Source organism: Cibotium barometz, chromosome 17 (assembly GCF_041138505.1).
Source record: "Cibotium barometz isolate CiBa-2024 chromosome 17, ASM4113850v1, whole genome shotgun sequence".
NCBI lineage: Eukaryota > Viridiplantae > Streptophyta > Polypodiopsida > Cyatheales > Cibotiaceae > Cibotium > Cibotium barometz.
Window position 1 is genome coordinate 28,053,372 of NC_141062.1, and position 18,103 is coordinate 28,071,474.

The following is an 18,103-nucleotide window of genomic DNA, read 5'->3' on the forward strand; positions in this document are numbered from 1 at the left end:
CCATAAACATAACTAAGTGTGAGGACGATCCACTACATCCATGAGATCTCTAAAATGTGGGGACTCTAAATTTTTTTAATTTTCCTCATAAATGCAATTTATTGATGAAAAACTCCATGTTAGTATATTTGTATATCAAAACTATCATTTTCTACTCAGAAAAACGGATTTGTGTTAAACCTCCAACATCAAAGTTTTAACAATCTCTCTCTCTCTCTCTCTCTCTCTCTCTCTCTCTCTCTCTCTCTCTCTCTCAGGATCTCTCTGCTTTAGCTTCTTCCTCTGCTTAGCAATCATTAGGAAAAATTTGGACTCAAAAGGGGGCTGTTTCAGACTTCTATATAATAATAACCACATGGGTTCAGTGGGGCAGGAAATCCACCCAATGGGCTTCATTGGTGGTGGGTCCTCTGTACAAACCCACCCAAAACGTGGAGATACTCCAAATCTTCAAAAAATATTAACAAAACCTACGTGTCAGTCCTATGATAATTTTAAATTCTTCTGTCACGCCTGCTATCTGCCCCTCATATTATAAAATAATGTTTATTAGCTTTGTTTGTCAGACCTTCAGCAATATAAAAGTATTTTCACCACACTCAAACTAACGAATTCGTTACATAGATCCACAAACTAAGTCTGAGATTACTTTTGTTGTACTTACAGCTCGACGTTGGCGTGGACGTCCGCCACTGAATTTGCGAGGTACACCCTTGCTGTTTGCACGTCAACGAGTACCAGGCTCCAGTGGGAACTGCATGAGTAGGGATATCTTAGTCTATTTCGATATGTGGCGGGAGGAATAAAACATCACATGTCATGGATACACCATCTTCCAAAAAAAATACTCACTCTTCGAAGTATGCAAAAAAGAAGACTCGGGCGGTGTCCACTTGAGCATCCCGGAACCAGGGGCAGATGTCAACATAAGAATTTGAATCGCTGATCAGCGAATCAATTTGGTACACCTGCTCCTGAACCTCCCGAGGCAAAATTGAAATAATATAGCTGCACAACAATTGGAATCAGCATCAGAATACCATTGCTTGAAGAACAGGCCCAAAAATCTCTGGATTCATCACAACGCGAGTTGAACCTTACGTAAAATTAAACACTACCTTTCTCGCGTTGTCATGAATCGTGTAAGTTACAAACTGTAAGTTACAAAGTGTAAGTTACAAAGTGTAAGTTACAAAGTGTAAGTTACAAAAAAAGGGGGTTGGAGAAGGTGAGCTTTATCACATACCTCAAAACACACCGCAAGATTTTGTCATTCATCTCCTTGTGAGGATCATTCAAAATTTGGACTTCTTCGTCCAGCATGGGGAATAAGCATTCTACACCTCGAACTTGTATTCCCAAATTGAATCGTGGTCCGAGGACGGCGAGAGATCCCATGTTCATCTGTCGGAGCGCACGAATGGTCTCTCGCCTAGAGGTGAGAGCTTGAAGATCAAGACCCCTTCCATCTTCTTTCAAAAATGCCGCCCAAAGATCTCATCAAAGCTCGACGTGTGCTAAATCAATGTTACATTGAATGTGCAACAGATTCAAAGGTGGAGGCGGAGTGACACTCATTGAAATGGAAGGGGAAATGAGAAACAGGCAGGCTATTTCGGCTCAAAAATGGAAAGAACGGGTGGAAAAGAGATAAACCCAAAGAGCTTCCCGCTCAAAAGAACTAGGATTCCCGCCATTGGAATAAATTATTACACCATGTCAGCCTTTAGAATAAACTAATACACCACATGTCAGGCATTTGAATAAAAAATTGGACCTTTCAGAGGGATCCAAGGCTCCACAAGCAAATATTATATTCAAAAGTATTCGCCTTTTGCTTACACGTCCCCACCACATGGGCTCTCTTACACGGCCCCTTTTTGAGTCCATATTTTTCCTAATGGGAGTCTTTGGAAGCTGTGTGTGTAGCCCCTTGTGAAGCTAGAAAACGGAAGGTTGATTTACACATTCGTATTCCTGAAGAGTATGGCAGCTCTATAAAAACCCATCCTACTGATGCACAATCTGTCCAAGCTCCTAGGATAGCTAAGGAGAAAAATGTAGATCTTTGGGTTGATGGGCGTCTCTGTCCAATTGACCCTCCATTAAGAGCAAATCCTCCTTTCCGCGATTTATCATCTTTTATGCAATTTGTTGGTGAAGGAGAGCTTGGCTTGTTAGGATACTGCAGAAGATTGACTACAAGTTGAGCTTGGCAAACCCATATTCTACACTCTCAATTGCAAGCATCCTTTTACAATGTTAAGAAGGACTTAAAACATCAGAAAAAATGAAAGAGATCCTTGCAGAGAATGTGAAGAAGGATGCAAAAATTCAAAGACTAGAGGAACTTATCAAACGACTCAAAGCAATGCCAAATGGTGCTCGTGAGGAGACGCAAAAAGACATTGGTGGCTGGTATAAAACCTCTTGCGTTTAAAGGTGGAGCATGGAAGAAAAGGATTCGCACAACAAAGTAAGCAATATAAACTTTCATTATGCACTGAGTGATTTAAACAAAATAGTCATGATTTGTGTTCTGCCACAAATTGTCTACAAGAGGTGTGTGGTTCTAACGCGAAGAGGGATGGAAGGATTTGGTCAAAGCCATTCTCAATATACCAAGGATATTCTCTCAATTATTACTGACCCTCATCGTCCTAAAATACACCAAGCTGTTGTCAGCAATGTGGTGGGCGAGATTACCACCTCCATCGATTCTTCATCAATTCAACACGCTTGTGATGCAACTGGAATCAGCATGAAAGGGTACTAAAAGCAATCCGCCAGGTTGTGAAAAAGATGCATTTCTAAGACAAGGGATCACTGGCACTTTATTTCCTACACTCAAGGTGATTCACAATTTCAAGTGTATTAATAATGATGATGTGCAGCAAGCTATAGGACAGTTTCATCACATTGAGGGCACACTAACATTAGACACATGGTTGAGCAGAAAGAAAAGTAAGACAACAAGTACAGAATTTCACTATGATGTTTACAATAACATCTTTATTCATATTGAGAATCTACAACAAAGCTATGGTGAAGTTCTATTGTCTCTTACCAGAGGTGAGAACTTGCAATTGCTACTATTCATGTTTTTCAGTATAAAATGGAGATGATTATTTTGTTTTGAATATTATAAATTACCGTTTATTGTAGTTTTGGGGAGCACACTTTCATTTGTGCTCAAGCTAGATGAGTGCCAAATTATAAAAGGTCGGAAGCTGGAACGTATGAGCATTACGCTCATGAATGAGGCCATGATATGTGCATGGGAAAAGACTACCAAATCAAGTTTTAGTGTGCAATCTGAGAAAGAGGTCTGGTGGCTTGGTGCATTCGAGGTACCGAAGGAGACACATGAGGTATTGACATGGATGTTTGAAAGGACTCCCTAGATAACAGATGTAATCAGAAAGCAAATTGATGGTCAACTTTTAGATGTAGAAAACATAAGAAAGTTCAAGGTGGATTGGCATCTTGGGGGAGGTTTGAAGACAATTAAATGCATGATGGGTTGTGCTCAAGGCGCGACATAAAGATGGTATTGTCCATACTATAGTGCTCAGATTGATATTCCTAGGCAAAAAAAGGCAAATGGAAAAGATATGCAGAAGGTTGGTTCTATTGGGGGAAGGATGCCTCGAAAGGTCCCAAGAAAGGGAAGAAGCAACATGAAGATGCAGTAGATCCAACCCAGTCAACAAACGATGAAGATGAGGAACAACCAAATGCAAGATGGGTGGAAGGTGTCATGTCTCCTGATATGCTAGGAGAACCAAACAGGAATTCAAATTGGAGCCCCATCATTAATTTTTCACTAAAGAATATTTACTTTTGCATACATCATACATTCATGAGAATCTTTGATCAATTGCTTAAGTGCCATATCGATTATGCATTCACAATGCCTACACAAGAGAGGAAAGTTGTAGCCCTTGGTAAATTAGAGCATCGCAGTTTGAATTCTCTGGGTGAAAATGTGAAAATTGAAGTGAATAAACAGGCCTCTGGTATGTCGTCATACGAGGTTGCTCAAAAGGTCTCCATGAGACTAGAGCAAAGGAAGGGAGATTTTTGGAGAAGCCAGCAAACATAGAGAATTCAAAGAAGATGTGGGGACTATTGAGAGACCTGTGTGTAATCGCCACACCAATGTAGATTGTCCAATGCCAGCTCTTGTAAATATGCACAAACAGCTTTGGAGAAATTTAAATAACATGGTTTGCATTATGAATCAAAGTAGCACAACTGTCCAAGAACGAGCATTATTCCAACAACATATCGTAGAATTCACCAAAAGTGTGTTAGGTGATTGGGGAGAGAGTAAAGTAACACTATATGGTAAGTTGTACAACAAAAAAATAAACTGGCATTTTAACTTGGACTTTTTCTAATTGAATTCTATTGTCATGTGTACAGCACATAGTTTATGTGCATGGTGCGTATTTCATGAACAAGTATGGATCGCTCAATATGTGGAGTACCCAACCAATGGAGAAATCACATTATAAAACAAGAGGGGTTACAAGACATCAAGGTGGAGCTTGTGCAGGAGCAACACGTATAAACTATCTATAAGAGATGTTCAATTGGTTTTATCGCACAACCTTTGGAAGGGTATTGGTTAGGGAGCATGTGTAAAAATACAATGTTTATCATCTAATGCATCAGAATTTCTCCTGGAGGGCTGGGGAAGATGTGCCAGAACAATGCGAATTTGAGCTCTACAGCGCGACAGTGCAGGCTCAATATTTGCACTGTTCTTGCACTGCTCTCCCAGAGGGTCATTTCTGATGCATCTACAAAGAAACTGAGTACACTGATTGTGAGAAACAGTAGTTTACAAGATGTAAACACCTTTAATCATGTCCAACCTTAATCATGTCCAACCTTATGTCCAACCTTAATCATGTCCAACCTTATGTCCAACCTTAATCATGTCCAACCTTTAATCAAGTTTGGGTGATGATTACATTGGGAAAGATTAGTAGAATGTGGAGATCTAAGGTAAAGTTGAAAGATTTACTTTATTCTAATTCAGCTTTTATTCAATTGAATATATGGGTTTCAAGTCAAGAAGATCTTTTGATGTTTTGTGGATGAAATGTATGTGTGTGTGTGTGCGTGTGTAATACTTGTTCAGTTCTTATCATATAGACTTAGGTTAGTAGGAAATAATACAAGTGCTTGTCTCATTATGCATATAGAAATTTTAGAGAGCCTCTAATCAAGGGGCATGTTCAGAGGCCATATTTGGGTAGGGAGAGTTTTGTGGTTAACAACATATAAGGGATTTCATTCATAAAGATTATTCTTCCAATGCATATGTTGTTTGTACTCCGAGAGTAAAAAAATCCATAGAACTTCCTTTTGGATGTATATGTATTATGTAGGTACCCCCCTCGAGCGTTTCCCGGTTCTTCCTACATATCATATGACTGTGTGAGACATTATCTTTTTCTTTGTAGGTAAACCCCCCTTGAATGTTCCATGATTCTTCCTACATATCATGTGATCGTGTGTGTGAGACCTTGTTTTTTTGCTTTGTGGTGTAAATGACATGTAATATGTAACTTGTGGTGAAACTTTACATGAATGTACACTTGAACAATCACTTTTTGTGTACCTATCTTTAGAGTATGAATCCCATGGTTAACATTAGGAAATTTTTGGACCCAAAAAGGGCCTCCTAAGGATTCCCAACTTCAAAGAATTAGAGCTTAAAAAAATGGGCTTAAGGGAGACAAAGGCTATGATGATCCCTATTTTTAGCCTTGCCACATCAACCATACCCCCCTAGTTTCACTTTTTAAAGGGAATATTCTCATACTCTCTCTTACTTTTTGCCTTTTCTCATACTTTCTCTCTTACTTTTTGAATTTTTTATCTTTACTCTCTACTACAAATTGAATCTTTCTTGTCGGTTTGAAATCTCTTTCCTCATTAACTCCCACCATATCTCCCTTCCACATCAGCAAAACATTCTCGTGTTTAGGTGGGCCCCAAAAGTGAAAATTTTTAAGGGTGAATTGTGATGCTTGCAATTGAGAGTGGAGAATATGGGTTTGCCAAGCTCCACTTGTAGTCAATCGTTTGTAGTATCCTAACAAGCCAAGCTCTCCTTCACCAACAAATTGCATAAAATATGTTAAATCGCGGAAAGGAGGGTTTGCTCTTAATGGAGGGTCAATGAGACAGAGACGCCCATCAACCCAAAGATCTACGTTTTTCTCCTTAGCTAGCTTGGATAGATTGTGCATTAGTAGGATGGGTTTTTATAGAGCTGCCATACTCTTCAGGAATACGAATGTGTAAATCAACCATCCGTTTTCTAGCTTCACAAGGGGCTACACACATAGCTTGCAAAGGCTCCATAGCTAAGCAATAGAGGAAGAAGCGAAAGCAGAGAGATCCACAGAGAGAGAGAGAGAGAGAGAGAGAGAGAGAGAGAGAGAGAGAGAGAGAGAGAGAGAGAGAGAGAGTTAAAACTTTGCTGTTGGAGGTTTAAAATGAAAAATTTTCACTTTTGGGACCTACCTAAACACGAGAATGTTTTGCTGATGTGGAAGGGAGATATGGTGGGAGTTAATGAGGAAAGAGATTTCAAACCGACAAGAAAGATTCAATTTGTAGAGAGTAAAGATAAAAAATTCAAAAAGTAAGAGAGAGTATGAGAAAAGTCAAAAAGTAAGAGAGAGTATGAGAATATTCCCTTTAAAAAGTGAAACTAGGGAGGTATGGTTGATATGGCAAGGCGAAAAATAGGGGTCATCATAGCCTTTGTCTCCCTAAGTCCAACTTTTTAAGCTCTAATTCTTTAAAATTAGGAATCCTTAGGAGGTCCTTTTTGGGTCCAAAAACTTCCTAATGTTAGCCATGGGATTCATACTCTAAAGATAGGTGCACAAAAAGTGATTGTTCAAGTGTACATTCATGTAAAGTTTCACCACAAGTTACACATTACATGTCATTTACACCACAAAGCAAAAAACAAGGTCTCACACACACGATCACATGATATGTAGGAAGAATCATGGAACATTCAAGGGGGGAACTTACCTACAAAGAAAAAGATAATGTCTCACACATAGTCATATGATATGTAGGAAGAATTGTGAAAAACTCGAGGGGGGTACCTACATAATACATATACATCCAAAAGGAAGTTCTATGGATTTTTTTACTATCTCGGAGTACAAACAACATACGCATTGGGAGAATAATCTTTATGAATGAAATCCCTTATATGTTGTTAACCACAAAACTCTCCCTACCCAAATATGGCCTCTGAACATGCCCCTTGATTAGAGGCTTTCTAAAATTTCTATATAAATAATGAGACAAGCACTTGTATTATTTCCTATTAACCTAAGTCTATATGATAAGAACTGAACAAGTATTACACACACACACACAACATTTCATCCACAAAACATCAAAAGATCTTCTTGACTTGAAACCCATATATTCAATTGAATAAAAGCTGAATTAGAATAAAGTAAATCTTTCAACTTTACCTTAGATCTCCACATTCTACTAATCTTTCCCAATCTAATCATCATCCAAACTTGATTAAAGGTTGGACATGATTAAAGGTGTTTACATCTTGTAAACTACTGTTTCCCATAATCAGTGTACTCATTTTCTTTGTAAATGCATTAGAAATGACCCTCGGGTCTTGGGGGAGCAGTGCCAGAACAGTGTGAATTTTGAGCCTGCACCGCACTGTAGAGCCCAAATTTGCATTGTTTTGGCACACCTTCCCCAGCCCTCCAAGAGTAATTCTGATGCATTAGATGACAAACAATGTATTTTTACACATGATTAAAGGTATTTTTATCTTGTAATCTAATGTTTCTCAGAATCAGTGTACTCAACTTCATTATAACTGCATCAAAAAAATGATCCTGAGTGGCTGGGGGAGCAGTGCCAGAACAATACAAATTTTGAGCCTACACTGCCGCTGCAGAGCCCAAATTCGCACTCTTCTGGCACGGCTTCCCCAGCCCTCCAAGAGCAATTCTGATGCATTGGATGACAAACAATGTATTTTTACACATGATTAAAGGTGTTTTTATCTTGTAAATTACTGTTTCTCACAATCAGTGTACTCAACTTCATTATAAATGCATCAATGTACTTAACTTCATTATAAAAGCATCAGAAATGATCCTGAGTGGCTAGGGGAGAAGTGCCAGAAATAGTGCAAGTTTTTAGCCTACATCGCCACGTAGAGACCAAATTCACACTGTTCTGGCACAGCTTCCTCAGCCCTCCAGGAGCATTTCTGATGCCTTGGATGACAAACTGGCACATGATAAACACTCCATGTTAAACAAACATGATGACACTGAGACATTGTAAGTGAAACTTAAAATTTAAATTATCAGAAGGTTACAAATGAAAGCTAGATAGGCTTCTCACAAAGGGGGGTTTGAAACAAAAGAGTTGCTTCAAGAAGCATGTTAACATCTAAGATCTCTAGATCGTATCGCGCTCGCCTCGAATACGCCGAGCTAGTTGCATGTCCTTGGCAGAAATGATAATCCTCTTTGCATGTATTGTAAGGAGGTTGGTGTCTTCAAAAAGCCCAACAAGGTAAGCCGTCTTGCCACATGCGGTGGTGCGCAACGCAAGAATGTTTTCACCAACCCAGTCAAACTACTCATTCATCAAAGTCTCTTTCTTGATCTCTGGGGTGGCTGCGTTGTTTTGGGATCTCCTTCACGTGCTTGCTCCCACTAGAAGGGCCTACGTGTGTGTGTGGGAGGAGGGCTAGACTCTGGTGATCCTGTTGGGCGTGTCCTAGAGTCCCAAGGGTTACTCTCTTCCGTGGTGTCGCCAGTATGTGGTCGTTGGGTGCCTCCCACTGTGTTTTGTGAAGGCATGGTAACACATGCGGTGTTCTTGGTGCATGCCATATCCATGTATGACTATGCCTACTGTGCTAACGTGGTGACGTGCTGGTTTCCTTACATGGGTGCCTACGTAGATCATGAGCTCAAGCTCTCTAAAAAAGTGAAATGAAAATGAAGTGAGTGAAGGAACTAATAATAGTTTTTTTAAAGGGCAAAAGAAAAACATAACTAAACTTATTACATCTAGATTTGTTCTCGTGCATGCAAAACCCAACGCCTCCCTTGTCTCCTCATTCGTGCATGCCAAGCACCATGCCTATGGGGAGCATTAGTTTGCAACCATTCAAGCCAAGCATGACTTTTTGCAGCCTTGTGTGCCTCTTGTGCAAGCTTTGATTGTTGGGCCCACTCCCTAACCAATACCCTTCCAAAGGTTGTGCGATAAAGCGAGTTGAACATCTCTTGTAGATAGTTTATACGTCCACCTCCATGTCTTGTAACCCCTCTTGCTTTATAATGTGACTTCTCCATCCATTCGGTACTCCACATGCCGAGCGATCCATACTTGTTCATGAAATACGCACCATGCGCATAAACTATGTGCTGTACACATGACAATAGAATTCAATTAGAAAAAGTCCAGGTCAAAACGTCAGTTTATTTTTTTAATTGTACAACTTACCATATAGTGTGTTATTTTACTCTCTCCCCAAGCACCTAACACACTTTTGGTGAATTCTACCATAGTGGAATGATGCTCGTTCTTCGACAGTTGTGCTACTTTGATTCATAATGCGAACCATGTTATTGAAATTTATCCAAAGCTGTTTGCGCGTATTTACAAGAGCTGGTATTGGACAACCTACATTTGTGGCAATTGCACACAGGTCTCTCCAGAGTCCCCAAGTCTTCTTTGAATTCTCTATGTTTGCTGGCTTCTCCAAAAATCTCCTTGCCTTTGCTCCAGTCATGGAGATCTTTTGAGCAACCTCGTACGACATACTAGAGGCCTGTTTATTCTCTTCAATTTTCACGTTTTCGCCATGGCAGCCTAGAGAATTCAAAAGATGCTCTAAGTTACCAAGGGCTGCAACTTTCCTCTCTATGTGGAGAAGGATGGAAAGATTCAAAACAAACGACTTAAAGCAACGCCAAATGGTGCTCGTGAGATGCAAAAAGACATTGGGTGATATAGAATCTCTTGCGTTTAAAGGTGGAGGATGAAAGAAAAGGATTCACACAACAAAGTAAGTAACATAAACTTTCATTATGCACTCAGTGATTTAAACAAAATAGTCATGATTGTGTTCTGCCAAGAATTTTCTGCAAGAGGTGTTTCGTTCTAACGAAGAGGAATGGAAGGATTTTGTCAAAGCCATTCTGAATACCAAAGATATTCTCTCAATTATTACTGACCCTCATCGTTCTTCCTAAAATTTGCCAAGCTGTTGTCAGCAATGTGGTGATCGATATTACCACATCCATCGATTCTTCACCAATTCCACACACTTGTGATACGGTTGGAATCAGCATGAAAGGGTACCAAGCAATCCGTCAAGTTGTAAAAGATGCATTTCTAAGACAAGGGATCACTTGCACTTTATTTCCTACATTCAAGGTGATTCACAATGTCAAGCATATCAATAATGATGATGTGTAGCGAGCTATAGGATAGTTTTTTCACATTGAGGGCACACTAACATTAGACACATGGTTGAGTAGAAAGAAAAGCAAGACAACAAGTAGAGAATTTCACTATGATGTTTACAATAACATCTTTATTCATATTATTGAGAAACTACAACAAGCTATGTTGAAGTTCTATGGTCTTTCACTAGAAGGTGAGAACTTGCAATTGCTACTGTTCATGTTTTTAAGTATAAAATGAAGATGATTATTTTGTTTTGAATATTATAAATTATCGTTTATTGTAGTTTTGGGGAGCACACTTTCATTTGTGCTCAAGCTAGATGAGTGCCATATTATGAAAGGTCCGAAGCTAGAACGTATGAGCATCACACTCATGAATGAGGCCATGATATGTGCATGGGAAAAGACCACCAAACCAAGTTTTAGTGTGCAAACTGAGAAAGAGGTCTAGTGGCTTGGTGCATTCGAGGAACCGAAGGAGACACATGAGGTATTGACATGGATGTTTGAAAGGACTCCCTGGATAATAGATGTAATCAAAAAGCAAATTGATGGTCAACTTTTAGATGTAGAAAACATAGGAAAGTTCAAGGTGGATTGGCATCTTGGGGGAGATTTGAAGACAATTAAATGCATGATGGGTTGTGCTCAAGGCGCGACATCAAGATGGTCTTGTCCATACTGCAATGCTTAGATTGATATTCCTAAGCAGAAAAAGGAAAATGGAAAAGGTAGGCAGAAGGTTGGTTCTATTGGGAGGAAGGATGCCTCAAAAGGTCCCAAGAAAGGGAAGAAGCAACATGAAGATGCAGTAGATCCAACCGAGTCAACAAACGATGAAGATGAGGAACAACCAAATGCAAGATGGGTGGAAGGAACAACCAACTGATATGCTAGGAGAACCAAACAGGAATTCAAATTGTAGCCCCATCATTAATTTTCCACTAAAGAATATTCACTTTTGCACACTTCATGCATTCATGAGAATCTTCGATCGATTGCTTAAGTGCCATATCGATTATGCATTCACAATGCCTACACAAGAGAGAAAAGTTGCAGCCCTTGGTAAATTAGAGAATCTTTTTAATTCTCTAGGCTGCCATGGCAAAAACGTGAAAATTGAAGTGAATAAATAGGCCTCTAGTATGTCATATGGGGTTGCTCAAAAGGTCTCCATGACTGGAGCAAAGGCAAGGAGATTTTTGGAGAAGCCGGCAAACATAGAGAATTCAAAGAAGACTTGGGAACTCTAGAGAGACCTGTGTGCAATCGCCACAAATGTAGATTATCCAATGCGAGCTCTTGTAAACATGCGCAAATAGTTTTGGATAAATTTCAATAACATGGTTTGCATTATGAATCAAAGTAACACAACTATCCCAAGAACGAGCATCATTGCAACAACATATCGTAGAATTCACCAAAAGTGTGTTAGGTGCTTGGGGAGAGAGTAAAATAACACACAATATGGTAAGTTGTACAATAAAAAAATAAACTGGCATTTTAACCTAGACTTTTTCTAATTAAATTCTATTGTCATATGCGCATGGTGCGTATTTCATGAACAAGTATGGATCGCTTGACCTGTGGAGTACCCAACGGATGGAGAAATCACATTATAAAGCAAGAGGGGTTACAAGACATGGAGGTGGAGCTTGTGCGGGAGGAACACATATAAACTATCTACAAGAGAGGTTCAATTGGTTTTATCGCACAACCTTTGGAAGGATATTGGTTAGGGAGCGGGCCCAACAATCAAAGCTTGTGCAAGAGGCACACAAGGCTGCAAAAAGTCATGCTCGGCTTGAATGGTTTGCAGACCAACGCTCCCCATAGGCATGGTGCTTGGCGTGCATGAATGAGGAGACAAGGGAGGTGTTGGGTTGTGCATGCACCAGCACAAATCTAGATGTAATAAGGCTAAGAAAATAAGTTTAGTTAGGTTTTTCTTTTGCTCTTAAAAAAAACAATTAATAGTTCCTTCACTCACTTCATTTTCATTTCACTTTTTTAGGGAGCTTGAGCTCATGATCTACGTAGGCACCCATGTAAGGAAACCAGCACGTCACCACGTTAGCACAGTAGGCATAGTCATACATGGATATGGCATGCACCAAGAACACTGCACGTGTTACCATGCCTTCACAAAACACAGTGCGAGGCACCCAACGACCACCTACTGGCGACACCACAAAAGAGAGTGACCCTGGGATTCTAGGACATGCCCAATGGGATCATCAGAGTTGAGCGCTACTCCCACACACACATGCAGGCCCTTCTAGTGGGAGCAGGCACATGAAGGAGATCCCAAAACGCAGCCACCCTAGAGATCAAGAAAGAGACTTCGATGATGAGTAGTTCGACTAGGTTGGTGAAAACATTCTTGCGTTGCGTTGGTGAAAACATTCTTGCGTTGCGCAGCACCACCGCATGTGGCAAGACCCTACTACCAGGACAGGGTCCCCTACCTACTCGGGAGGAACTTGATACACTGGTACCACAGCAACAGGAGGAGGAGGATTTAGACTATGAGAAATTATCCAAGATGATTTAAATCATTCTAATCTAATCAATTTTCACTTTATTAAGAGTAAACAATATGAAAAGTTTAATTCCATCAATTTGATTACATATCTAGGATAAAGAAAGGTTGAATTTAATAATGAAGAGAAGGGGGAAAGCCTTTCGAGCAAGGCATAACATCCGTTTTCATTTTAAAGAAAGCAAAAATCAGAAAACCATAAAATAGAATAAGAAAAAGTAGAATTTCTAACTTACTTCTAGGAGTTTTGTGAGCTTTCCTTTGGCTTGATGGTTTGAGGGATCTACTCTTCTTTGCAACAAGTGTGGCCACCAATTTTTTTGAAGAGGAAATGGTCAAAAACAAATGAATTTTCAATGAATTTACTGTTTTTGGCTCTGGGAGGAGTAGAGTAACAGTACATAAAACACTATTAACCATTTACAAAGGGGGAGGCCTCATTTATAGGAAAAAGTGAGCCTCTAACCAAGCAAACTGATTCTAAAATTTTTCAGATCAGTTTGGTCAATTTTTGACCATTTTAGGTCACTTTAGCTTACTTTTTGGATCTAGTTGAAGCAGGAGAGAGAAGAGATGAAAATATCTCATTATTTGTGACCTTAAGACTCAACCACACATGTGAAATAGGTGCCTCCTTCCTGAGGAGAATTACCCACATTGATGTGTTAAAAATGCATCATTTCTTCTAAATATCTCTTCTTTTTTAACTAATAACCTTGTCCTTAGTCAACTCTTCATCTTATGTGAGCATTTACTCAATTTTGGGGGATTTTCTTTTATTCTTCCATTTATCTCCTCCTCCCTACATTTGGATTAATCTAATTGCTCCATAGGAACCTTAATTCAAAAATTTTAGAAAATCTAGACCCTTAGGCTAAGGTCCTTTTTATACCTGACTTCAATTTATTCCAATTGCACATTGGAAATTTCTTTTTGAACGTCTGTTTTAGGGGAAACCATTTTAGACACTAGGAGGATTTTTATATCCAAAAATATCTCAATTTTGAATTATCTCCCTCTAGACATTTTCTCTCTCTAGGCCAAAATAGGGTAAAACAGGATCTTTCTTTTATTCCAAAGAGAGGGGAATAATTATAAGATCAGAAGGGGAGGTTCTTGCACCTGCACACCTCAAAAGCCAAAGGGAGGAATCTTACATCCTACACCCCACTTAAAAAACGCGAGATGTCCTCATCTCGCAAAATTAGAGGAGAACTCTTTTCCTTATGATCCAATTGATTCTGGGGTTCCTTATAGTCTGGTGAACCCAACAAAATCCTGGGATAAAGATGCCTTATATAAAACTCATCATCAGATAATAATTCACTCAGATCGTAACATTCAATCCTTATCACACTAATGGTCCATTAGACCGAAATTTCTATCTGAATAGTCCTTCATGGAAATTTTCAATTATAAAATTTTTTAATTTGACATCCACTGGGTCAAGTGTTAACAGTAGCAATCTGCCACCACAATCCACTAATCTCATAGTGATTTGTTGAAGTCATTAACGTCATTCCAGCTACGAACATCATCACAGGGACTCGTCCCATTCATCCTCATTGTGGTTTTCTTAGTTTATTACATTTCAACCAAAATTCAAGAGTCTTCATTTTTCAATCATAATCCAAATCAACTCATCAGTTCTCAACTAGAATTTAAAATCATATCAACCACATTCGAATTCATCGTCTAGATAGTATTAATGCTTATAATTTCAAGTCTTAGATTTACTCGTATATAAGGCCAGTAAAGAGCTGCAGTTATACCCTCGGTATATACGGGTAGTCACGGTTTTTGGAACTATAAGGTAAATACCATCATGTCTAGGCCTCAAGCAAGTCAAGGATTCCATACAATTGCGGTACTTCCATCTGAAGACCCAATTACCAATTTACGAATTTCAGTTTGAATATCAAATTGTATGAATTTTATCACACAATTACAACCTTTTACTGCTTCTTCATAAATTTTTGACATTTTTGGCTTCTCGGTTGATCCTCATTAGTCAATTCGCTCTCATACCAGCTGTGAGGTCCCTATCCCCACCAACGAATTCCGGGGTGCTAGCAGCGGAAGTAGCACTTCTTGCGCGGGGCAGGGTCCCACGCTCGGGGACTCACCCACGCATATCCGGACAAGAGACTAATCCATCGGTTCTTCCAAAACCGAACTCGGAAAAACTTCCCTTGCCCGGAAAGCACGGGCGATTCCTCCAGGATAACTTTTCTCTAACTTAGTCAAAAGCCTTCACTAAACTGAACTGATTTGACCGAACCCGTAAGTCCCATAGTCAGATCAGGGAAAAGATTGTACTTGGATTATAGAGACCAACGCTTTTTTCCTCATTGAGAGGCACAGCCGTTGATTCTTTTCCATAGAAAAATTTTTGTCTGGGATTTACTTCATCAATCGAACCAAAACAGAATTGAGTCTCAATTTAGGGATCCATCAGTCCAGCCCCATGGATTAGCCAACCGCCCAACCACTGTAGTGATGGGATCCAATTAAGAATTTGGTTAGGTTGTCCTAGGTACCAGGGAAAAGAGTTTCCATGCCCCTTAGTCGGATATTCATGCAAACTTAAAACTAGTCACACCACTTACACACCCAATATGAAATTGCCTTTTTCACAGATTCAACAGTCTTTAAAACAATCATTTTAATAAAACCATAGTGTCACTGATCATAATCCTCTAATTATCCAGTTGAATCCTAATTTCCAAACATTCCTTCATCGGTGTACCTATGGCATCATTGGCAACCAGAACACTCACCCCCTGTCCACTCAGGGACCTTTTCGAAAGTTCCTAGCTCATAGTAATTGGCAAGTATTCACTTTAACAAAAATGGAGTCTCCGTTGAAGATCAGTAAAATCAACCAACAGATCCATATGAAAGAGCTATGGACTCATCCGTTGAGGACCAGCAAGGTCAATCAACCAGATCCATGCCTGAATTCAGAAAACAACTCTTACTCCTTGTTCCAATATCTTCCTTGATGTACGTGTGGGTATCTTCGGTGACCCAGAGCCCGAGCATCGTATGGTCAGCACCCTCTAGGATCCTTCGTAGGAGGTCACCTAGCGCTTCACTCATAGGCCGCTTCCTTGGTCCCTCATCCACTGTATCGGAAGCTTACCATTTAAGGGTCAAGACCTTAGCCGACCTTGCTACGCGAGACATCCTCCATTGACTCTCCGTCACACAGCAGTTGCAACTTTAACAGCTAACGACCTCATTCACAAGATGCTCAAAATGCTTCCCCAACATTCTTGACATAAAACAGTCATTTAAAAACAAATTTCACATACAAATAAAGTTCCAACAATATTTCCATCTTTTCTCATCACTTCACATCCTTTCACATTAGTCCCCATCTTTTCTCATCATCCCACAATGTTTTTTTTCTTCATCGATCCCTATCACATCACATCATTCCCACATCAAATCACATCCAATCGCATCATCCTCCACACATCAATCCACATCATCCATACATCCATCCACATCCATCCACATCAATCCACATCATCCATCATCAATCCACATCATCCATACATCCACACATCCATCCACATCAATCCATATTATCCACACATCCATCCACATCTTCCATACATCCATCCACACGTCAATCCACACGTCAATCCACATCATCCATACATCTATCCACATCAATCCACATTATCCACACATTAATCCACATTATCCATACATCCATTCACGTCAATCCACATTATCCACACATCAATCCACATCATCCATACATCCATTCACGTCAATCCACATTACCCACACATCAATCCACATCATCCATATATCCATCCACATCATCCACATCAATCCACATCATCCATACATCCATCCACATCAATCCACATTATCCACACATCCATCCACATCTTCCATACATCCATCCACATCAATCTACACGTCAATCCACATCATCCATACATCTATCCACATCAATCCACATTCATTTCATAAGTATTCCCATTCTCATCTAATCACATCTTTTTCTATCTCATCACGTTTTTCCTTATTTATCCTCATCAGATCTCATCCACTTGCATCTACCCATACATCTCATCACTTGCATCTACCCATACATCACATACATTATTTATCCTCATCAGATCTCATCCACTTGCATCTACCCATACATCTCATCAACTTCACATACATTAACATCTATACATCCATCCACATCAATTCACATTCATTTCATAAGTATTCTCATTCTCATCTACATCTTTTTCTATCTCATCACGTTTTTCCTTATTTATCCTCATCAGATCTCATCCACTTGCATCTACCCATACATCTCATCACTTCTCATACATTAACATCTATCCAGTTTACATCGCATCTTATCACATCCATTTCCCATCACATCTCATTCATTCACATCCCGATTCACATGCTAACATATGCATTCACGTCCCTTATTGTTTATTCACATCCCGATTCACATCACATCACATTCATTCACATCCCTTATCATTCATTCACATCCCAATTCACATGCTATCACATTCATTCACATGTTATATCATTCATTCACATCCTATATCATTCATTCACATCCCAATTCCCATGCTAACACATTCATTCATATCCTATATCATTCATTCACATCTCGATTCACATGCTAACACATTCATTCATATCCTATATCATTCATTTACATCTTGATTCACATGACATCACATCCATTCACATCCCTTATCATTCATTCACATCCCAATTCACATGCTATCACATTCATTCACATCCTATATCATTCATTCACATCTCGATTCACATGCTAACACATTCATTCACATCCTATATCATTCATTCACATCTCGATTCACATGCTAACACATTCATTCACATCCTATATCATTCATTTACATCCTGATTCACATGACATCACATCTCATCTATTCATTCACATTTATCTGATTCACATCACATCTATTTACCTCTCATTCTCAGCACTTCTATTCTCATCACATCCATTCTCTATTCATTCTCTTCAGTTACATCCATTCTC

General features: G+C 39.4%; 1 long non-coding RNA gene across 1 annotated transcript; it reads right to left on the reverse strand.

Annotated features, from left to right (window-relative positions):
* Window positions 1–325: 325 nt before the first annotated feature.
* On the reverse strand, window positions 326–1,082 carry LOC147629853 (uncharacterized). The gene is made up of 3 exons (XR_015267714.1): window positions 853–1,082; window positions 665–754; window positions 326–448 (listed from the first exon to the last, which is right to left on the reverse strand). It is a non-coding gene; the product is annotated as an uncharacterized LOC147629853 (long non-coding RNA).
* Between the last annotated feature and the right edge of the window lie 17,021 nt (window positions 1,083–18,103).